The sequence below is a fragment of the Arachis ipaensis genome, chromosome B03 (assembly GCF_000816755.2).
Source record: "Arachis ipaensis cultivar K30076 chromosome B03, Araip1.1, whole genome shotgun sequence".
NCBI classification, from domain to species: Eukaryota; Viridiplantae; Streptophyta; class Magnoliopsida; order Fabales; family Fabaceae; genus Arachis; species Arachis ipaensis.
In genome coordinates, this window is record NC_029787.2 from 130,949,509 (window position 1) to 130,966,818 (window position 17,310).

General features: G+C 36.8%; 1 long non-coding RNA gene and 1 pseudogene across 1 annotated transcript; one reads left to right on the forward strand and one right to left on the reverse strand.

Moving 5' to 3' along the window:
- On the forward strand, positions 1,171-2,982 carry LOC107633867 (annotated as a pseudogene).
- On the reverse strand, positions 8,068-8,758 carry LOC107634729. The gene is made up of 2 exons (XR_001619041.2): positions 8,504-8,758; positions 8,068-8,416 (listed from the first exon to the last, which is right to left on the reverse strand). It is a non-coding gene; the product is annotated as an uncharacterized LOC107634729 (long non-coding RNA).

Genomic DNA, 17,310 nt, shown 5'->3' on the forward strand with positions numbered 1-17,310 from the left:
GAGTTAGACATTTTATCGGGTAAATTTAAACACTAAACCATCTAATTAATATGTACCCATTTCTTTATTGGTTATTTTCAAAATACGTACGCCAAGGTTTCTTTAGTAGTTGCTATCGTGCTTATTCTTCTGTCTAATATACTAAGATTTTAATTAATTTGAGTTTTACGGAATCACTTTAAGGATAATTTATTTAATTGGTATAAGCAATGTACGTATATATGCATACTATTCAATTTAAAAGCATAAATAAATAGAGCAATAATGAGGTCTGGATTCTTTATTTATTCTACTATTGTGAGTGGTTTGAAAACGACAAAAGGGCAAAAGGCAATATTATGAACACACATCTACACACGGCCTTCTTGAACTTGAAATGTACTTAAAGATAGTTTAGCGGATATGCAGGATCTCCAAAAATCACCCTCCCACATTAAAGGCCCTTTGCGCTAGAAGAAAATAAAGAAGTTTAATTAGATCACATGGAAAAGCAAAGGATCACGTGTCCCAAAACCAAATTATTACCAAGTTGTACTAATGGTTTTCAATGGTACGTGACGGTTTACCCACCACGCATGCAACATCCATATATTGATCTTAAGTCACAGCTCCCGATGCGTTTTACCATCAAAAGTGTTCCCAGTACAAACTCCCTGATCCATTGTGCATGTGATAGAAGGATTTGAATTTTTTAAATTTTGAATTTTATTTTAAAGAGTAAAGTGTGATTTTTTATTATTTATTTTATAAGTGAGACAAAAAGAAAACACATAAGAGAGAAACTATTCAAGAGTAAGAGATTATACTTTATTCTTTAAAGTGAAAATTCAGAATTTAGAAGATCCAAATTTGTGATGATGGATTAGTTTTGTTTATTTTTTTCTTCGCAAGTTTACTCGTATTGGCGTACCACTGTATGTTAGTCATGATTCAAGTAAAGTTTCATAATAGTTCTTGAAATTTACAAAATTATTTAATTTGATTTTTGAAATTTTAATTTTACTATAGTGTTCTTTTAGATTGAACTTCGGACACCATGATGGTCCCTGATCTCATTTCCGGTGATGACTCAGCGACTCAGTACTAATGTCACTATCATATGTTAGGTTAGACCCACTTTGATCCCACACTCCTCCTTTTCTTCTCCTCCACCACCCTCCTCTCCTTTCCTTCGCCCACCGCTACGAGCGTGTTTCCGTCAAGTCCTTCTTTAACTTTGCCGACTCCATTGTCAAAGTCTCTGCCACCTCCTTCAGCTTTGTTATCCCAACTGACGCCGCCAACAATGGCATTCTCTCCGACAGATTTCCTAATGATGACGCCGCCTGACTCATCTCTAACCCAAACTACGGCTCAAATTAAAGTTCATGAACGCCCTAGACATGAAATCAAGGGAGATGTTCTTCTCAGAAATTGATTCCTTCCTTGATTTCAATTACTCCAACTCCTTCCAAAACAACAGTGCCAAAAACGACATCATTATTCCAATTCAATCCAAACTCGGTCCCATGATGAATCACCATGCCAAATGTAGTTGCTTGGACATCGATTTTTGTATATCAAAGCTTTCCTCCTTCAACTATGCATCACAGTCTATTAGCCAAAGCGTAAGTACTCAAATATAACAAGCTCATCGTAAAATTGTAGAGAAAAATTTGAATTTTGCTGGTTGCAATTTAAATTTTGTTATGCAGTAGGGGTGTTCATGAATCGGATCCGATCCGCATATCCGCGGTGTTTATTCGAATTCGATCCGAAAATTGTGGATATGGATCCGATCCGCAAGGCTTTCAGATCGAATCGAATTGGATCGGATTGCGAACTCTATATCCTGAAACCACTTAACACACAAGTCACGGCATCTAATGGCATCAAGAGAAGGTTAGAAATGTATCTTTTTTAGTGCGAAGTAAGCATGTTTTCATTCATGAGGCGAAACTAGGAAAGGAATGCAAAATCTTGTATTTTCATATAGAAAGTGTGTGGAATCATTGATAAAACCCCTGAAATCAGCACAAGATAAACCCTCAAATTGGGGTTTGTCACTGGTTACGAGACAAAAAGGCAAAAAGTCTCCAGAAGTTGTTTCAAAGACCATCAAGTGTTATCAAGCGAAAAATGGGCTAATATTCAACCCCCTTCTCTTAGCCACTGAAAATCATCATTTGCGTATCCGCAAAAATAAAGAAATAAATAAGTAAATATTCTTTTTATGTTTTATTTCAATTAATAATTATCATATATGTTGTATTATTTTAATTTATTATTTAAGAAAAATATGTTTAATATTATTTATTTTAAGAGTAATCATATTTAAAAGAATAGAAAAAATAAATTTTATTGATATTTTTTTAATAAAAATAAGCTTTCAAAAATATTTTTGTGTTTTGTAGATATATTCGATATCCAATCCGATCCGCAAATGAGCGGATCGGATCCAACCTTAAAAAATGCGGATATTGGATCCGATCCGATGATTTTAATGCGGATCGGATCAAAATTTTGGTCATATCAAATCCGATCTGATCCGCGTAAACCCCTATTATGCACAATAGATTTTTTTATCTTCATTTGATGTAAAAGTGGTGCCAGATGAGAACACCGTCTCAAATATATCGTATTCATTCAGCCAGAACTGCTCCGATTCGAGTGGGATGGGATTGGTAAAAAGTGGCGACAAACCTATGCAGCTGTGCGGGATGGGGATGGACCGTGAGGCGAGGGATGAGAGGGTGTAGGAGAGGTAGCGAAAAATAAGGTAAGGTATGTCGAAGGAGAGGGAGAGAAGGATGGAGAGAGTTAAGGATGAGAGGAGAGGGGAGAGAGATGACAAGAAGAGCAAAGTGTGATGAAGAGGGAGGGGAAAGAAAGGAGGATGGCGTAGGAGTAAGGTGTGGGGTCAATGAGGGACCAAAGTGGGTCTAGTATGGCACATGATAGTCACATTAGTACTGAATCGCTGAATCATCATCAGAGATGAGTTCAATAATCATTATGGTGTCCAAAATTCAATTTAGGAGACTATTATAAAAAATTAGAACTTCGAAAATCAAATTAAATAATCCCATAAATTTTATAAAATATTCATCAGAGATGAGTTCAAGAATCATTATGGTGTCCAAAATTCAATTTAGGAGACTATTATAAAAAAATTAGAACTTCGAAAATCAAATTAAATAATCCCATAAATTTCAAAAACTATTATAGAAATTTATTTGTCATGAGTGTGGGATCAATATTATTTCTTATTGAACCAACGATAAAAAAAATATTCAAAACCAAACAATTTTTTTCCGGTCAAAATCACCTGTAATAATATTTTTTTACCAAAAATACAAATATTTAATTTGTTAGATAGAATTAAGTGATATTAAAACTTTCTTGCTCAGAATTAAAAGATATATAAAATTACAAAAAAGAAAAAGTCGAGGTTCAATCTAAAAAGGAGTAATAGAGGAGGCTATTTAACAAAAGGATTCGTGAAGTAAAATACGGTTATAATATGCTAATGTTAAGAAAATCAAATAAAAAATAGTTAAAATTGATCTTATTTAACATTAATAATTAATAAATATTAAATAAAATAAATTTTAAATTTTTTATTAATTTGTTTTAGTTACTAAATATTTTCTATTATAATTAGGGTAACACTACGGTACAGAGCTAATATACAGATATTTTTTTTCGTATACTAATTTTGAGACACGTGTTTCTGTTATCTTTTTATAAGAATCAAAGCTGCTAACCCATAACTTGTTAAAAGGTTGGCTTAGCTTGGCTGATCAGTTATATAAAGGATTTTATATTTTAAATTATGTAACATTCTATCTATGAGTATCTTATTACTTTCTTTGAGCGATTGATTAGGGTTAAATTGGCTTCTATATACAGTGTGATGCTCTTCAATAAATCCATTTTTATTTGTCTTTAACAAAAGTAATTTGTTTTACAGGTATACTACACATACAAGCTTTTTTTGTTTATAAATCTTACAAGTTGGCACAAATCTAACAAAACACACGCGCATTAAATTCCCACATTTAAGAATAAATACACGCACGTTACTTAACCACTTCCTGTTTCCAAAGCGCGCTACTCACCATTATGAACGACTCTTCTTCTTCTTCCTTGATGAAAACCACAACTGTCATTTTTCTTCGCGTTTCTCCTCCTCCTCCTCTTCTTCCTTCTTCTTCTCCTCCTTCTTTGTGTTTCTCCTCCTTTTTCTTCGCGTGTTTCATCTTCATCGTCGTGTTTCTCCTCCTTCTTCTTTTGATTTTGCAACATTATGTATTTTTTTCTTCTTTGTTTGATTTTTTCCTCCCAAAAAAATTATGAAGAGGAGGAAGAGGAAGAGTTCTGAATTATGCAGAACTCATCAGAATAAAAATACACCCAAATATCTTCATTTTACACCCAAATATATTCGTTTTATACCCATTTTTTACCGTAGTAATGGCAAGAAGAGCTCTAACAGATGTGAGACGAGCAACAGGAGCAAAAGTCTCTTCATAGTCAATACCATACTCTTGCGTACAACCTTGAACAACCAAGCGTGCCTTATAACGGTCAATAGAGCCATCGGAGCGAGTCTTGATCTTGTATACCCATCTACTGTCCACAACTTCCTAATTAGAAGGAGGATCAACCAAATTCAAAGTGTGTGCTTTTTCAAGTGCCTGTATTTCTTCCTGCATTGCTTGTTGCCAATTTGGATTTGTTGAGACTTCTCTAAATGACTTAGGTTCATGTTGATGAAGAATAGTAGAAAAGCAATAATGAACAAGAAGATGAGGAGGTGGATTCTTTACCCTAGAAGAACGAGTGAGAGGAGGAGGCATGACGGTAGGAGTGGGATCGCCATTCGGTCTGGAATCATCGGGAGATGGAGATGGCGGAAGAGCAGGAGGCTGTAGAGGATGACCCGAGATAGAACATGTAGAATCATCACTAGGAAAAAGGTCAACATTGGGGTTAGTGAAGAAAGGAGACTGAGTGGGAGGAATATACCCAAAGGAGAAAAAATGAGAAAACATGTGATACTCCAAGAAGACAACATGACAAGATAAAAATCAAATTCGTCCCCAACATTATTTTGGATTTAAAATCATCCTCAATATTATTTTTGGTATTAAAATCATCAATTTTAATAAAAATTTTAATTTTATTATTAAATTACTCCTAATAAAAAATATAAATTAAAAAAAGGAAAGAACGCCGGGGGGAGGAAGAGGGGAAGGGAAGATGAGGGGGTGTTCATCACCCCTTTTTCTCATTGACATCTTCAGAAGAGAGAGAAAGAGAAGCAGAGACTTAAAGACAAGGAAGCCTCACCGTGCCTGGCCGTCGCGATCGCGACTCACTGTTGCCCTTGCAGCACCGCGATTCACCGTCGCCCTTGTAGCGTCGCGATTCACCGTCGCCCTTGCAGCGTTGTGACTCTCCCTCGCCATCACCGTGACTCCCCCTCACAGCAATGCACCTGACCCTCACCTTCCTCGTATTCCTCGTCATCCTCGGGGAGGTGATGGTGGTGGTGGTGTTGCTGCTACTGACCTCGCCGCCACTTCACGTCATTGCCGCTGTACCTCGCCAATTCTGCTTCTGCTTATGCTTCTGCTTTCGATTCGACTTTTGCTTCTGTTTTGGCTTTGGCTTCTGCTTCTGATTCTGCTTCTACTTCTGCTTCTGTTATTTTTCTGATTTTCTTTTTATTGTATGTTGAATTTGATGTTGTTGTTTTTGAATTTGAATAATGTGTTATTGTTGGCGTTGAATATTGTGTTCTTGAATCTGATTATTGGTATTTGGTTGGAGTAAGGAAGATGGTGGTTGTGATAAAAAGGTGGTGGTGGTGGAGGTTACTTTTATCTATAAAAAGTCAAAAGGACTATTTTAATATAAAAAAATAACGTTAGGACGATTTTAAATCCAAAATAACGTTGGAGACGTATTTATACATAAATATATAATAACTAATTTTAGTAACTAATTTTAATGGATAAATAGCAATTTTATAAAAAATAATACTTTTCATAAGACAGTGTACGTATAGCGGGAAAAAGCTATAATAATTAAGTTCTAATAATTATAGGTATAGAATTACAAAATTACGTTTCAAATAATTTGTAAATATTAAATAGAGTAAAGTATCGCTTTTTGTTTTCAACGTTTGAGATAAATTTTATTTATGTTACTAATGTTTAAATTGTCTTATTTGTGTCCCTAACATTTAAAGACGGCTTCAATGTTATCCTGCCGCTAATTACACAAACAGAACAGTGACGGAGTTGCATGCCTACGTGAACAATAATTCTCTCTGCTCCAAATGAGTGTATTAACACGTGTGGAATGTTCGCGCCTAATGTTTCTTTATCTATATGAAACATCACTAAGAAGGAAAAAGAAAAGAGCGTAACTTTTCATTCTACAGAGCCTTATGAACCCTATCACTATTTTTCTCCGAGTTATAACACTATGAATGCTTGCACTTTAAAGATAGATTGTTGATCGATTTTGTTTGTGAAGGAGAGTATTGCTGCGTGTAGGTCTTCACAGCAGAGTAAATTCAAATAAAGTGTAACAGTTTGTACAAACTACCTTTCATGTTTATTGTGTACTTAATAATGCATACTATGATAAATGGTAACACATAGGGTTATCGTGAGTGTAATATTTATGTGGTTGTTGGGGAAAAGGGTTTATTTAGTGTGGTGATTAATTAGGACTAATTTTTTTCTTTGAATCTGTTGACGATGCTGGGTTTTTTAGGGTGTGAACTGTTGCACCTATACATTGTGGCCTAATTATTCTCGTTTTTTTGATGATGGTTAGTACATCTAACAGGGACTTGGCAAAAGACATTAGTTATTTTAGTGTCAAAGTTTTTCATCAAAAGAGATTTGGGTTTGAAGGAGGGCCTCTGAGATATTTGGGTGGGGAGAGTACTATTGTGGACTATTGTAATGAGGATGAGTGGAGTCTAATCAAGGTGTTTGAAATAGTCTGCAAATAAGGTTATTTGAAGAAGGACATTGCTGCCATGTAATATAAATCATGTAAAGTTGGGACAGAAGAAGGTCTGCAGATGATGAGAACTGACAAAGATGCAATCGACATATGGCAAGTATTGGTGTTAAGGAGGAGATGGTTGAGCTTTATGTTATTCACAAGACAAGTGAAGTCTAACAAGATGTAAGGGGACAAAGCTAAGATAGTTGGGCCTGGTCCAGTTGTTGTGTATAAGGGCCATGATGTTAGCTTGAACTTGGGCAGGACAATGCTTGAGCAAGTGAAGTGCCACATGCCGAGACAATGGTTGAGGAATCATGTGAGAAAGTAAGGTCTATTGAGTCTGATGGAGAAGAAAGGTGTGAGACATCTGAGGATGATGACTATGAAGAGGAGGGTGGAGACTCTAGCAGTGATGATTCATGGAGTTCTGAATCAAAGGGTAGGCATGAATTAGACAATAGTGCTTTGAAGATTGAATTTGCTGACAGTGATGATAATAGAGAAGGTGCTGAAGGGTTAATAAATGTTAACATTCAGAGGAGAAGAGGAAAGGGAAGTTGTTCCTAGTCAGACCAATAGACATTCTTCACAAGAAGAGGCTTCAACAAAGGAAAAAGAGAAAAATGTTGGGGAATTAGGTAACGACAATGAGAGTTATAACAGTGAAGACTTCCTGGATGTACCTTTTAGTGATGACGAGGATAACATGGTAAGGAAAAAGTATCCAATTCACAAGAATTTGAAGAACATGAGTGAATGCAAATGGAAAGTGAAAACTCTGTATATGTCAATAGAGGAGTTCAAGGATTGTGCTACTGCNGCTATTATCTTAAATACTCTTTTAGTCATATTAGTATATATGGCTAAGACCTTTAATACCACAATCTTAATCAAATGACTATGTTATCGAATTATTGCAACATTATGCTCACTAAGCAAAATATTATGTTATGTTCTTTTGATGAAATGTTAGTTGTCATATATTTATCTACAAGCCAAAATAGTTGTGGAATTACTGTATTACAAAAATAGAAATTAAAGACATAATTGCACTTAAGTATGCATTTCATTCATAATTAGATGATATAAGGAACTACAAATTAAACCAAGTTGATTCCTACCTATTAACAAAATATAGAACAAAATTATAATCATATTCTTCTATCTTAAATTCTCTAGTTTCATTGTAATAAAAACCTCTAATTTCTAGAGAAAGTCATCTTTTCACATAGTAAGAATAGTGCAACTGTCCATCCTACTAGAGCAACTGATACTGCAAAAATAAACATCAATTAATTTGTTGCCAATTTATTCTTCAAAGTAGTGACTTTTCTTCTCAATTTTGCAATTTCTAGATCATCCTCTGGCTCAGCTCACAAAAGTACCCACGTTCTTCCTCAATCTAATCCAAAAAACAACACAAACCAGTCACATAAACAATTATCTTCAAGCTATAACTATCAGCAGAAATACAATATTTTGTACTTACTCCATAGTTGACACAGTCCCAGAATCTACATCTAAGATTCTCTACAGTGGATGAAGTAGCAAGCACGGACCTCTGACCATAATAACATATTTTTCTTCGACGGGCCTGGTTGCAACTTCAACCTTGAGCTATTACTGCTCGTGCCTTGGGAGCCTTACTGTGAAGCCATGGAATCAACGACAAAAACAAGAGAGGAGGAGGAGAAGATGGAATGCAGAGAAGAGATCGAATCAGGGGAACATTTTGCAATTTAGAGTTTTTTATCCTTTCAAAAAATTTATTGTTATTATATATTTATTTTTTTTTTTTAATTATTAATCTAATTACTTTAATTTAGTAATTTAATAACATACTTTTAATTCATATTTTAAACATTGCTGGCTAATACTAATAAAAAATAATAAACTTTACTAAGTATCTATCATTTTTCTATTTAAAATGATATATAGTCTCACATATTTTAAGTTGACCATAGCTTGTTTACTTTGGTCATTAGGTTGTGCTGGTCACTTAATAATTAAAAATCAAACAGATCAGATCATCATATGCTCAATATATAATTATAGCCGCCAAGATATAGAATAGAGTTTCAATTTGAAGGTGGCATATATTGTAAGAGGTAGGGATATGACGTCTCCGAACTCCACTACCAGTCACATGAGCATGGCAAGTGTCCTCCGTGACCCGCGTGCAACAATATTATTTTGCTGCATCGATCATATGGGCTAAATATTGATAAGTAGCTCAAGCAATTCCTATTTAAGAACTGTATACACGAAGGTTGACAATTTAACAAGTCAGTGTTGATGGTTTAATTATATTAGTATAAATAGTTGGTATAAATTAGAGGGCCTGCTTCACATGGTAGCTAGGATTCGATTATTCTTATTGAGAAATGTTCTTGTGTACGTAATCTGGACGTAATTTGGTATCTGAGAGTCAATGTCGAGTTATTTCTTTCAACGTCGAGTTATAGACTTAAAAGATCCGAGTTTGTGTCTAGAGAGATATCACGTCTTGGGAGAGTATGAACAAAGGAGGAGTGTACCTGCAAAAGGCACTCCGATGCTTAAGTTAGTATTGTAAATTTAGTATATCTCTTGAGGATAAGATGCCATACTTTTATAGGTGAGGTAAAAAGGGTCGGTTTCTGTTGATCGTCTGAATTGAAGAGTAGTTATTAGGTTTTAATAAGAGATATTGTCTGGTCGGACGTTTTTATTCCAGGATGTAGTCCATCGAGTATGATTGTAACATATAACGCCGAGTTATGGTGCATAATGCCGAGTTATTGTATATAATGCCGAGTTATGACATCGGATTTGTAACGGTCGTATCATAGCCCCCAAGCTTGGCCTAGGAGTACGTTTTAATGAAGCAGGTTGAGCTTTTAATGAATCATAAGTCAGCCATTGAGTGAGTTCATAACTCGGCCGTTGGAATTAACCTTAGAGCCCCCAGTTCAAGATGGTTTATTAAAAATAATATTGAACAATTGATTTTGGAAAAGTAACTGTTTTAAATTAAGAGAGAGATAAGTAATGATGGTATTAAAGGGTTTGTCATTTCCAATGCCAGGTGGTTTGATTGATAGGTTAGACGTGTGGAACTTAACCGGTGGTGGTTACCCTTGCTTAACTTTATTGGAATTCAAATAGTTTCTTCCTAAACCATTATTTCATTTGGGTTAAAATTGCTTGTTGAAGGTTGCTGGAAAAGAAATGAGTAAAAGAGGTATGCTCTAGTTCTCTTGTATTTGTGTCTTCTGTTTTCTTCATCTTTTTGAGTTTTTTGTTTTTGAGAATGGGTTTCGAGAGAGAGAAAGAGAAGAAGGGAAAAGTGGACTGGTCATATGATTGGGTTAATGAAGATGTAAAAGGGCGCACATCGTTGTTCACAGATGTGGAAGCTATGAAAGAGATAGATTTGAAAAAGATAGTGAATGTAGGTTTTGGGATTTACGTTGAGTTGATACCCTGTTCCAGTGATGACTGTGTATATCATAGAGGGGAGGGTTTTGAATTTTTCTTCCTGTATAGCTGTATTTTAGAGGAGCTAAGAGTAAAAATCCCATTTTTAGAATTTCAGTGTCAAGTGTTGAGTCAGTTGAACTGTGCCCCGTCTCAGCTTCATCCCAATAGATGGGTTTCTTACGAAGCTTTAAGGTGTTGATGGAATATCTGGAAGAGAAACCTACATTGGAGCTTTTCTTTTCCCAGTTCCAGGCTAAAGGTGTCTGGAAAGGTGGTTGGATTAACCTGAATAGTTTGCCAGGTTTTGCTATTTTTAAGCTATACAAGTCTTCTTTTAAAGACTTTAAAGAAATGTATCTAAAAGTGAGAAGTGTTGAGGATGACTTTCCGTTCTACTTAGATCAGGATTTAGGGAAAAAATTTCTTTGTGGTGGTGTTCGGAACCGCAGAATATCCTCGGATTTGAAAAAATAACTCCAAGAAATGAATGTATTATTGAGTATTTGGTGGAAGTAATCGACCGAAGAAAACTGATATCGGTGTTTGATCTGCTGCAATGGGATGAAAATAGGCAGGCAGTGATAGATTATTTAGGTGAGCTTTCTAAAATATTGTTGTGTGGATAAAATTTAAACATTGTGTTCATTGTTTGAATTTATTTGCTTTCAAGAGGAAAATATCCCGGGGTATCCACGGCGACCTTAAGGGCTCAGGTGAAAAGTAAAAACCTCGAGAAGGAGGGTTCGACTTCAAAGGCGGATAAAGCTGTTGGTGCTGGTGAGGTGAATCAGCCTAAATCGAGAAGGAGAAAATTTATTTTGAAAAAGAGGAAAGCTGATGTGGTGGACTTGTCTGAGGGTTCTGAGGAAGATAAAGATGAGGTTCCAATTGAAGAGGTTCATGGTTTTTTTTAGAATCAGAAGAAATTGCATGACGTTGCTGGTCAAAGCGATGGCTCGTCTTTGTAGGGGAAGGATTATCCTTACATGGTTGTTGCCAACGAGGTTTGTCAGACCCCGGCAGATGTGAATTTGGCGGACAAGATTGGAGACGTCGCCATTGATCAATATATGCAGGTATTTGTTTGTTATTTGTTTGATTGTGGTTTATATATAGATAGACATATCTTTTATGGTTTTTGTGTTTTCGTTCAAGGTGGTTGGTCTTCGGCTAGCGAGCTTAGGGTGCAGCCAGGAAAAAGAAACATCGAAAAATTTCCAAGCAAAAGAAAGATCCTAAATTAAAAGAGGAGTTGGATTTAAAGAATGCTAGGGTAACTGAATTGGAAACCAAGGTATTTGAGATTGAGAAAGAGTTAAGACTGACAAAAGAAAATTATGCAAAGGAGGTTGAAGATATGAAGAAGAAGGAAGCCGACCCCTCTAATATGAGTACTCGAATGATTGAAGTGATAGCAAAATTGAAGGAGATGGAGAAGTGTAAGGAAGCGGAGATCCTGGATTCGTTTGTGGAAGGGTTTTAGCGATCTTCACAACAGGCAAAGTTCCTTGCTCCTGAGTTTGATTTTTCTCGGATGGATCCAAGGAAGATAATTCAAGATGGAGCTATGGTAGACGACGATGGTGCAGCTGAAGAAGAAGATGAAAATATTGAGTAATTTTTAGTTCTAAAATGTGTTTGTATATTTGTTGAACTTGGTTCTTTATTTGCTTATAGGTTGGTTTGCTCTAGATAGAGATATCGTGAACTTTATATTATTTTGATTTATAAACACAATTTGATGGTTTAGATGCGTTTGTGAAAATCATTTTTAGTTGCGGTGTGTCCGGTAAAGACGTTTGCATGATCTGTCTTGATAGTAATATGTTTAAATGTTTGTGTGTTTGCTTGACCTTAGCCAATAGTTTGTTTGATTATGATACCTTATAGTATGTTTGTTTGACCTTAGTCAATAGTTGTTTGATGCTTATATCCGATAAAGATATAATTAAGAAGATGGATTGTTGAACATAGATCGGCATATTGTAAGTTAATCGGCGAAGTCCGATTATTATGAGTAGAAGTCGGCAGGGGAACAACTTGAATTTGAAAAGAAAAAGATGCTCAAAGCAAGATAGAATAAATTAAAAATATAGGATTCCATATGTATTGATAGACCTTTGGTTACAAAGGTGCAGGTAGGCAAATCTCGTTAAAACCTCTCCAAGCAAAACTCTTTTCGGAAAAAATCTTGTGAGTAGGAGAAAGAGTACTTGCCTGACCCTGACTTTTAACTGAAATATTGTTTTAAGGAGGAAACATTCCAAGTATTGGGTAAATTTGTACCATCCAGAGATTGCAATCTATAAGCTCCATTTTCGAGGACTTCAACAACTCGGAAAGGGCCTTCCCAGTTTGCGGCGAGCTTCCCGTGTGAAGGGGGTTTTCTGACTTTTTCGGTTTGTTTGAGCACCAAGTGGTTTACCTGGAAGGACCTTGGGTGAAGTTTCTGGTTGTATCGCCGAGCTATATGATGTTGCATAGCTCGGTGTTTGATGGCTGCCGAAGTTCAAATTTCTTCAATGGTATTTAGGTCATGTTGACAAGCTGTATCTGCTATAGTATGGTTGCCATTTGAGTTCGGAATGAGACTTGGGAGATTTCGACAGGTATCATTGCGTCCGAACCATACACTAGACAGAAAGGCATTTCCTTTGTTGTTGAGTGGATGGTGGTATTGTATCCCCATATGACCTCCGGTATTAATTCGGCCTAGAGACCCTTGGCATCGTCAAGTTTTTTTTCTCAAAGCATGTAAGATAACTTTATTTGCAGCCTCGACTAAGCCATTTGTCTGCGGGTGTTCTACCGATGAAAATGTTGTCTGATTTTTAAATCCTGCAAAAAGGAGGTTAATTTATGATCGGCAAACTGGCGACCATTATCAGTGATAATGTGCCGAGGTACGCCGAATCTACAGATAATATTCTTTTATACAAAGGAAACCATTTGTTGTGATGTGATCTTTACTAGGGGCTATGCCTCTAACCATTTGGAGAAGTAATCAATTGCTACTATTAAAAATTTTACCTGCCCTATCGCTAAAGGGAAAGGACCGAGGATGTCGAGCCCCCATTGATTGAAGGGCCAACTTAAGTCGGAATTGTGAAGGATTTCAGCTGGTAGGTGTGTTATCGGACTGTGCTTTTGGCAATTGTCACAACCTTTTACCTTTGTTTTACAGTCTTTTCTGCAATGTCGGCCAATAGAAACCAGATCGGAGTATTTTTTAGGACAAACTTCGGTCTCCGAGGTGTGTCCCACATATTCCCTTGTGTGCCTCGGCAAGCGCAAGTTCGGGATCTGACCTGGAAAGACATTTAAGCAGAAGACGAGAGAATCCTTGTCTATATAGGCAATTGCTATATATTGTAAAAAATGAAGCTTGTCGGCAAAATTTCCGGGTATTTTTAATGTTGTCTAGTAATATCCCAGTCCTGAGGTAGTTTATATAGGGTGTTCGCCAATCTGCATCCTGTATAACACTTAGAATTTCGGTTAGATCTATACTTGGTTTAAGTAGTGTGAATTGGTGAAGGGAAGAAGTAGTTTTTTGTGTACTAGCGAGCTTAGATAGGATATCAACTCGGCTATTATGTTCACGAGGTATGTGTTGAATTTCAATTTTGGAGAACTTTGTAATTAAGCTCTGAATAATAGCAAGGTATTTGGATAATAAAGGATCTTTACCTGATATAAGTTATTTACCTGTTGAACGATGAGTAAGGAGTCACAGTATACGTTGAGTTCGGTAATATTTAGATCGGCGGCGAGTTTAAGACCGGCGATTAGAGCTTCATACTTAGTTTGATTGTTACTCGCTTTGAAAGAAAGGTGTAAAGATTGCTCTATGACATAACCATTGCCATCTTCAAGTAAAACCTAAACGCCACACCCATGGGGATTAGATGAGTCATCTACATACAAAGACCATTGAGTTGAATCATCAATGGAATTTGGGACTGTGAATTCGGCGATGAAATCTGCCAAATATTGATACTTTATTGGACCTCGTCCCTGGTATCTGATGTCGAATTTGGAGAGCTCAACCGACCATTTAACTAATCGGCCAGCTAATTCTGGTTTTTGGAGAACTTGTCATAAATGTTGATCTGTGCGAACATAGACGACATGGCTTTGAAAATATGACCGAAGTTGTCGGGCTGAGAACACCAAAGCTAAAGCTAGCTTCTCGATCTTAGGATAGTGAAGTTCAGCATGTTGCAGAGTCTTGCTAGTAAAATAGATCGGCTGTTGTTGTTTCTATCTCTCTGCAATAAGAACAGAGCTTATGGCCTAGTCAGTAACTGATAAATATAAGTAGAGTGGTTCCCCTTGAAGGGGTGTTTGCAAAATAGGTGGTTTTGAAAGAGTGCTTTTTATAGTTGTGAAAATATTTTCACATTCATCCGTCCATTGAAAATCTTTTTTTCTTTTTTAGCGTTTGAAAGAAACAGAAAGATTTAGAAGCTAAACAAGGTAGGAATCTAGAGAGTGCAGCAAGTCTCCCTGTTAACTGTTGGACTTCTTTAATTGTTTGCAGGCTCGCCATGTCCAATATAGCTCGGCATTTTTTTGGATTGGCTTCGATATCGCAGTTGGTGAACATAAAACCGAGGAATTTTCCTCCTTGTACACCAAAAGCACACTTCTCAGGATTGAGTCGCATATTGTATTTGCGTATTTGATTGAATATTTTTGCAAGGTCGTCAAGATGATTGTCGCCGAGCTTTGTTTTGGCGACCATGTCATCGACATAAACTTCTAGTTTTTTTCCGATCTATGCTACAAATACCTTGTTCATAAGGCGTTAATATGTTGCTCCTACATTCTTAAGTCCAAATGGCATAACTTTATAGTAGTAATTTCCATATTTAGTAATAAATGCAGTTTTACTTTGATCGGATGGATGCATTAGAATCTGGTTATAGCCAGAATATGCATCCATGAAACTCAGTGTTTGATAACCTGAAGCATTATCTACCAAGCAATCAATAGATGGTAAGGGATAGGAATCTTTTGGACATGCTTTGTTGAGATAAGTGAAATCAACACACATGTGCCATTTACCATTATATTTTTTTACCATGACGACGTTAGCCAACCAAGTTTTGAATCTAATCTCTTGTATGAAGCCGGCATTGATTAGCTTTTTAGTCTCTTCTAGAGAGGCTTGCTTTCTTTCAAGGCCTAGGTCTCACTTCTTCTATGCTATAGGTCGGACAGAGGGATCCAATGCCAGCTTATGAGAGATGACTAATGGGTCAATGCCAGGCATGTCTACAGGTGTCCATGCAAATAAGTCAGCATTCTGATGTAAGAATGTTTGAAATGAGCCTTTCTCTTCCAAGCTTAGTGTAGTTCCTACATAATTGAATTTTTCCGAGCTATCTGCAAAATAAATTTTTGTAAGTTTTCTGTTGGGGTTGGGCATTCGAGAACATCCGCCCTTGGATCAAGCTCGGCCAAAACTGGGAGTTCGTCCTTATTGCTTATGCTGTTTACTTGGGCGTTGACACTTCGGTTGGGTCTTTTTAGACTATTGTGGTAACATTGACGAGCTTCACAGACATGGCTATGAATTGTTGCGATAAGATCGTCTTGCACATGAAACTTAACACAGAGATGAATTGTGGATACTATAGCACCGAACTTATTCAAGAAAGGTCGGCCAAGGATCAAATTGTAAGGGCTAAAACATTCTACAACTAAGTATTGAATATCTAAAATTTTTTATAAAGGATGACTCTCACTAAGTGTGGTTGCAAACCACACAGATCCCAAAATTGAGACCCTTTCACCTGAAATCCGACTAGGTCTCCAGGGGAAGGTTATAGCATTAGTTTCATCTTCTAGAATGTTGAATAGAAAAGAACATCAGCACTGCTCTCCGGGTCCAGTAGTACTTTTTTAACTAAAATATCTCCTAACTGGATGGAGATTACAACAAGGTCATCTAGATTTGTTGTAGTTGTATTGAAGTTGGAGGCTTGAAATGTCATCTGAGAAAAATATGAAGGCCTTTGAGGATTGATTGGACTGGCTTCTATGGATAGCATAGCTCGGTAAGAGCGTTTTCGTGCTGAGCTTGTAGTGCCTCCACCTACAAAACCTCAAGAAATACAATTAATAACTCCTCTCGGTTGTTCAGGATGACTTGTGTTCGTCCTTTCTTTGTCTCGGTTGTGCTGTCCTACCGAGTTATGGTCGCCAGTGGAAGGAGCACGCCGTTGTATATGGCCACCGATGTATTTATTGAGATGGCCTTGCCGTGCTAGTCGCTCTAAAAGGTCTTTGGCGATGACACACTCGTCAGTAGGATGTCCATGCTTCTGGTGAAAAGTGCAATACTTTGATTTGTCTGCACCCTCGAATCTGGATAGTTGCCGGCCTTCCGTAGTGGCTTGAACAATTTGGAATTTAGGATCTCCTTAATGATGTCGTCACACTTGGTATTGAACTGAGTATAGGATTCATAACGGGGAGTAAGTTTAAAATTTTTCTTACTCTCCTGTGGTTTTTCTTTTTCTTTGTACTGGGTTTTTCTACTTTCCGGGCTTGTCGAAGTTCCTCGATATCGATCTGACCTTTCGCTTTTTCGCAAAATTCGGCCAAGACTTTTGGTTTGGCGACAGCAATAGCCTCTTGGAATTTTCCTGGTCGGAACCTGCTTTTGATAGCGTGCAGATGCACCTCGGGGTGGAGGTCGGGTATGCTCATTGCCACCTTTGTGAAACGAGTCATGTAGTCTTTAAGACTTTCATTCCGACCTTGTTTGATTGTGTTTAGGTAATCCGAATCATACAGGTAGATGGCCGAGCCAGCAAAATGCTC